We start from the raw sequence: 7,759 nt of genomic DNA on the forward strand, positions 1-7,759 counted from the left end.
TTTTGATTTTACAGATTTGGAATGAGAAACAGTCATCCCAATTCGATTGACTTTCTTTTGTCATGGTCCATGGTCTAAACGAGTTGCACATACACCTTAATACACGTTCCTCGATGTTGAGGGCATCCTTGAAGGGCGGGCGGTTTGGTGACATTTTTGACTGGCTATCTTTTGTTTCTAATAAGTTGTTTAATAGTTGGCATGGGGAATTGTATACATAATAAGTTGGTTTAGATCAATCCTAATCGGATGATTATGAATTACTTCTATATTTGATATTAGTAATTATTAATAGGATCAATAGTAATAGAAAATATTATATTAACCTCAGGTAAAAAGATAAAATCTCGAATTTGGGATTTTTGTGTGAAATCCCTGCTATTTTTTTTTATTCAACCACTACAAGACCAATAATTCCATGAGTTTGTTTATTTATATAGATATGGTATATGGGTGCATTAAATATTTGTTTGCTATTAGCTCACAATTCTTCTTTTATCGCAGGTAAAGCAGTTTGGTAGCTCGCAAGGCTCATAACCTTAAAGTCACGGGTTCAAATTCTGTCTCCGTAAAATTTTTATGTCTAAAAAAATTGAGGTTTGATCTTGGTAACTATTAGTTATTTAATTACTATTAATATTACCTTTTTTCTTTCTTGGCGTTGAGCTATTTTTTCGCAGGACCTCCCCTACAGTATTGTCACCACAGTAGAGTTTAATCACCAAATTTAGGATAGATTGGTGTGGTTCCTCTATACCTAGGACACCAGAATATCGAACCATAAACGAAAAAAAATTGAGAGAAAAATATATTGGCTAGTGATTGTGAGTCCCCGATTCTTGACTGGAAGGGACACCAAAGGCCTCTGCCCTTTCATCCCTTGGATAGATAGAGAGGGAGGGCATAACTTTTTTTGGTATTTTCATGTTGTTAAAGAGTTGAACAATGATTTTTTTGTGTTGTTAAAGAGTTGAATAATGAAAATAGATGGCAAGTGCCTAGCCGAATTGATTGGATCATGTAGGAACAAGGTTCAAGTCTGCTGGCCTATTAGAAAGTCTCAGCTGTATACATCACTACTTAATGAACAAAAAAAAAAAAAATCAATTTAAACAAAAAATTTAGAAGTAGAATCAAGTTTTGGATAAGGAATCCCTTACTCTAGCTCGGGATGTACTCGAAAAAATCCTATTAATTATTAATATTGAATATAGAAGTACTTCATAATCATCCGGTTAGGATTGATCTAAACCAATTTATTATGTATACAATTCACCAAGCCAAATATCAAACAACTTATTAGAAACACAAGATAGCCAATCTGAAATGTCACCAAATCGCCCATCCTTCGAGGATGCCTTCAGCATCGAGGAACATGTACTAGGGTATAAGTGCGACTTGTTTAGACCATGGACCAGGACAAAAGAAAGTACACAATTTTTCCTCTATCAGTGATAAGTATCAGTGAAAAGGATAGAATGGATTTGAGTGTTTCCAATAAAAATCTTATCTGATTTCATTTATTTCAATAGGAATTAAAGGTGTAAACTTTCTTTATTTAACAATAGTTTTATTTTATAGAATTTTGCAAACCAATTTAATTATGTATTCAATGAGATATATTCTATAATAGTTAATGGATGAATGCTAATTAATTAAAGAGCTTAGTAAGTTAATCTTGGATCATTGGAGTTTATAATATGTAGGTCCATAAGGTTCCTTTCGTACCTCATAAAGGACCAATAAGGATCAAATGTATTGAAAGAAAAATTTGAAATGTCCAAATTTATAAAGAAAAATATATTAATTATATCAAATACAATTAATATAGTTATTGATGTATTAAGATTCATAATTATAAAGTTAATTTGAATGAGATTCAAATTAGAACTATACAAATTTATAAAGAAAAATATATTAATTGTATAAAATATAATTAATATAATTATTGATGTATTAAGATTCATTATTATAAAGTTAATTTGAATGAGATTCAAATTAGAACTCTACAATGGGAGAATTAATGTATTTGAATATGATTCAAGTAATTAATTATTTAATTTAATGAGATTCAAAGTAAAGATATATATGAAAGAATTAATATAATTGAATATGATTCAATATCTAATCATTTTAATATGAGATATTAAAATGGATAATTATGATTATAATTTTAATAAGAGATATTAAAATAGATAGTTATAATTAAATTGGTTTATCTTAATTAGATTAGGTTTAACCCAATTAAGTCATATATAAAGGGCTATAGAGAGTCCTTAAGGATGACACCTACACAATTATTATGTAGAGATTTCTCTAAATAGTTCTCCCAAAACATAGAGAATAGTTGTCTAGAAACTCTATCTCTCTAATTCCTTCACATCTTTCATAAGAGGCTTCCACCAACTGAATTCTTGCCAGAGTCATAACAAGGAAGACCTCGTGGAGGAGAACATCAATTGGAGAAGGTTTTGCTGTTTAAAGAGCTTCATCCACAATATCTCTTTGCATGCTTATGCTGCAGTAATACTTTATTTTAGTCATAGAAACTGTAGCACAATTATGCATTCTTGACTATCAAGACACTGTACCACCTACAAATGTTCATTAAGTAACTGGAAGTAGAATTTCTGTTATCTAGATCTCTTGCCATACTTAAATTAGTGTAATTGACAAGTTTTGACTTTCCACTTCCAAATGTGTGCTTCAAACTGAAAGTACCTCGTAAATACCTCACGATGCACTTCATTGCCTTCTAATGTTGTTTTCTTGGATTAAACATAAAACGACTCACAACACCAACAATATAAGTGATATCATCGTAAATGTGTTATCTTGCTTTACTTAATTCAGAACTGTTCCTGAATTTTACATGTTTATTTGATAATTTTATAGGTTTTGAGTATTTAAGAGTTAGAATCAAGCATTATTGATGAAATGGAGCTAAAACGAGTCAAAATCGAGCTAAATTATATCAATTGAGAAAAAAGAAGTGAAAAAAGGTCGTTTTGCCATTGTTTGCACGGCGCCGCAGTGCCCTATGGCACCATGTTCAGCGTTGCAAGACAGAATGCTCATTTTTTGTGAAAAGCACATCACGCCGTGGAGCTGCCTTAGGGCACCACGACGCTTCGAAGTTTTTACGCGCATGATTTCCGTTAGCGCTGCGGTGCTGCACCTTAGCGCCACGACGCCACCTCGATTTTTATCAATAGAACTTTAGTCGTCTATGTTTTTTCACCTCTGATTCCAGCCGATTGCAACATGATTTCTCTTTATTTTCTTATATTTTTGGCCTGTTTATGTATCGAAACTCTATCCCATTGATCGACATGTCGATTATGGGCTAAAGTATCTATATCTAGCTTAGGGGACTTTTGTTGAGATTTATGCTCTTGATAGGCCTTATAAAGAGCTATCTCATTAGTGCTCCCTAATTTTTACTTGAATTATTTGCTTAAAATGTCTATTTTGATAGGTAAATTTCAATCTCGACACAAATGAAGTTATTTTGAAGAATTTGGAGCTAAATCGAGCCAAACGACACTAAAAAGTCACTTTAGAAGAAGAGCCAAGACAAATTACTGCTTTGCCCCTAAAGAGGAACAAGTTAACACACTTAAGCAATGCTCGTAGTGTCGCAACACTCCCCATAACACTGAGCTTGATTCTAGCTCGATGCTTGCAGATAGAATGCACCATTTTGTGTAAAATAGGGCAACGTCTTAACGCTCCAGAAATTGATGGAAAAACAAAAACGTGCGCGTGCGCTTGCACAATGCAATGTTGGACTTCTACAGGGCAACGTCGCGACGCTGCAACCTTCTTCAATATAAAAACCCAGATTTTCCAGATTTTCAAAAGGAGGAACTTCAATTTTTAGAGATAGAATTCGAATTTATAGAGCTATTCTTGTAAATTTTGGAGAGATTTTGTCAATTTGTATTCAATTCTGGTACCAATTATGCAACTATCAATGGATTTCTTGAAGAATTTCACCATCCATGAGTAGGTAATTCTTTTTCTTGGGGAATTATGTAGATTGACACTTTTTTGAGACTTTTCTTTGAATTTCTTTCATGTAATTTCTTTCTTTTGAATGTTCTTGCTGAGATTTTAAATAAAATTGATTAAGGTTTAATTGACAACTCAAGATTAATCAATTTTTGTATGAAAAAATTACATAGTTGTATAACAAATTTGTAATTAGGGTTGCAAGAATTAATAATCTTGATAGAAAATGTGGACTTCTTTTCCTCTTTTCTTTAAAGATTCTATTAATTCAGAACATTCATACAATTAATCTTGAATTTTCGGTCTTTTTATTTCAAGATTTGGCATAGTTAAGAAAGCCCATGAGTTTAATACAATTTAGGAATTAATTGTGAAATGTCTTTAGGAAGCAATTAAGACCTAGAATTGAGTTAATTGTTAAATTAGCTAATTAGGGCATTATGGATTATTCTTAATGAACTATTGAATAATCTAAGTGCATGGTTCTTTGTTAAGTCAATGATAAAATTGCCCAGTTTACATAAAATCCCCAAGCTTTCATTTTCCATTGAATCTTATCTCATAATCTCTTTTATTTCTCTCATTACTAAATTTCTCATATCAAATCTTGCGTTTCATTTAGTTAGTTTCTAGTTCTTGCATTTTGGAATTCAATTAGTCTATTTTAGGCAAGTTAACAGAGGCTCTATGGGGATCGATCTTTTACTCCACTATTGCTATGTGCTAGTTTTAATTGTTATTAGAGCATTATAAATTTCATTTGCTAGGGTAAGATAGAATTAACGACACCTAGTTTTGCACCGAACAACTCTAAAGCCTTGTAATTTATTAGTTGAATAATTTAATTATTAATTATGCAATATTAATTTATCCATTAGCCGAAAAAATCCAAGGTTATTGCATGAAGTCTTGAACATGTATGTAGTTGACATACAGGTAGATCATGTTCAAGAAATAACCTAAAGATCTATAGTACATGGATAAAGTTGGATGCCTTATCCTGTTGACACTATGAATATGACCCATGTTACTACAGTATGATTGGCTGATTTTATCATAAGACTGTAATGTGGTTGGCCGATTTTATTATAGGCAAAACTTGAGCAACATGTTATACAACATGTCAAAGACATTGTTATTAATATTGTTACATGTCTAGCAGTAAATTCAGTAGAATATCTTTTCCTTATTTGTCTGTGTTGATTTACAGATTTCCGTAGCTACTTTCTTTATTCTCCTAAACATAATATTTATTCACTCCTGAAAGATATTCTCAGAGCTAGCCTTATATATATGATGATATTTTTCATTTTTAGGGTTAGTCACCTTATTAGAAAAGTGTGTGCATTGAATGTTCTGAACTTAGGGTTTGTCTAAGCCTCAACCATCATGTACTGTTGTTAAGAATCTTTTTGTTCATCGTTGAGGTTGTGTCTTTGATAGCAATTGTAGATCTCGAGAGAGGTTTTTTATTTTATTTTATTTTATATTGTTGTAGTATTTAAGGGGAGCCTAAATATGGTGAAGGTGAGGAGATCTCACTCTTAGGGAGAGCCTAAATATGTTGTATTGGGGGATCTCATACAAAGCTTTAAGAAGCATTTTTGAAAGTGAGAGGAGCTCAAATTTAAGGGGAGTCTAATTTAAAATTGAAGAGGTAACTATACGAGAGTCACTGAAGAGGGAGTCTATTAGATAAGTACTCTTAGGGGGAGCCTAAGTTTTGTTTCACCAGGCACACATCCCCCCAGACGTGGGTGAATTTGCACTGAACTGGGTTATCAATCTTTGTGTCTTTATATTTCTGTTTGCTTTCATGTCGCCCACTTGTTATATATATTGTCTGGGACATCGTGTTTGACTTTGAAATTTGTGTTAGATCCACCCTATTTTTTTTTTCAAATGATATCAGAGTAGGTTGATTGCTAGTTCATTGAGTACTCAATGGAGTTGATCATGGAAGGTGGATCAACTACTCGTCCTCCTATTTTAGATGGAACAAATTACTCATACTGAAAAGCTCGGATGATCGATTTTCTCAAATCTATTGATGGCAAGTCATGGAAGGTTGTTGTGATTGGTTGGTCCTCCTCAAGTTATTGATAAAAATGGAGTAGTCAGTCCAAAACCAGAATAAGATTGAATAGAGGCTGAAAATGAAGCATTGTTTGGAAATTCTGATGCTCTAAATGTTATTTTCAATGGAGTTGACATGAACGTTTTTCGACTTATCAATACATAAGTTTTGCTAAAGAAGCGTGGAAGATCCTTGTTGTGGCACATGAAGGAACCTCTAAAGTAGAGTTGTCTCATCTCCAAATTCTAACTTCAAAATTTGAATTTATTATGATGTTGGAAGATGAAAGTATTGCTGAGTTCAATGCTCGCATCCTGGATATTGCAAATGAATTCTTTGTTCTTGGTGAAAAAATGTCTGAAGAAAAACTTGTTCAAAAGATTCTACGTTCACTAATAAAAAGATTTGATATGAAAGTTATAGCTATCAAAGAGGCCATGAATTGCTACGATGAAGGTGGATGAGCTGTTTGGATCTTTTTGAACCTTTGAATTGACTTTAATGAAAAATGTGTAAAGAAAGGAAAAGTATAGCTTTTCATTTTGTTTCTAATGAAGATCAAACTCAAAATAAAGACAAAGATATGAAATAAATTCTTGCTAATACTCTGTCCCTGTTAATTAAACAATTCAACAAAGTTATAAAATGCTTGGATAGAGGGTCCAAGAACTTTCATCTTCACATGTCAAAGACAACAGTAGTAACTACAACTCTATTATGTATAAAAAATTCAAACCATCTGGAAGAAAAAGAGAAAGTGAATGCGATTTAAGCAATGCTCAGGGCAGCAAAGATTGACACTTCAGGTGTAGAGAATGCGAAGGGTTTGACCATTTTCAAGCTGAGCACCCAAATTATCTGAGAAGACGAAATAAAGGATATCCAGTGACTTTGTCAGATGATGAGTTTGATTCAAGCAGTGGATCTAATAATAAAATTTTTGTCTTGACTATTTGTGCTGCATCTAACAAAACTTAAGACCCTGAGATATCTAATAAAATTTTAAGAAAAGACTCAAGGGTATCTGATCATACTTCAATCCAGATTGATAATTTATCATTAGAAGAAGTCTATGAAAAATGGGTGGAAGGCTTACAAGTTTCAGAGTTGCAGAAGGAAGAGATAAAAAATTAATTGAAGATAATCATCATCTAAGCACCATTTCTAAGCTGAGGAAAGAGTTAAGGGCATCAAAAGTTGAACTCGAATGGATGTCAAAGTTTGATAGCATGTTGAACTCTGGTACTGATGATCTCAACAAAATCTTAATTACAGGAAAACTTGTGTTAGATAAAAAGGATGTTGGGTTCATTAAATCTGAGAAATCCAGTTATAAAGGTAAGTCCTCTTCCAGATCATGTATCTTAGGAAAACAAGGGACTACATACTTGTGTGTGGGTTTAGGAATTTGATTCTTACAGGATACACTAACTTTGATTTTCAGACTAATAGGGATTTTAGAAAATCTACATCAGGATCAGTGTTTACTCTTAACGGAGGAGTTGTAGTCTGGCGAAGCACTAAGTAGAGGTGCATTGTTGACTCCACCATGGAGGCAGAATATGTAGCAGCTTGTGAAGTTGCCAAGGAGGCTGTTTGGCTCAGGAATTTCTTAACTCAACTGGAAGTGGTTCCAGACATGTCAAGACCAATCACCCTTTACTGTGA

This window comes from Benincasa hispida, chromosome 2 (genome assembly GCF_027475165.1).
Source record: "Benincasa hispida cultivar pf3 chromosome 2, pf3_genome.v1.1, whole genome shotgun sequence".
Classification (NCBI taxonomy): domain Eukaryota; kingdom Viridiplantae; phylum Streptophyta; class Magnoliopsida; order Cucurbitales; family Cucurbitaceae; genus Benincasa; species Benincasa hispida.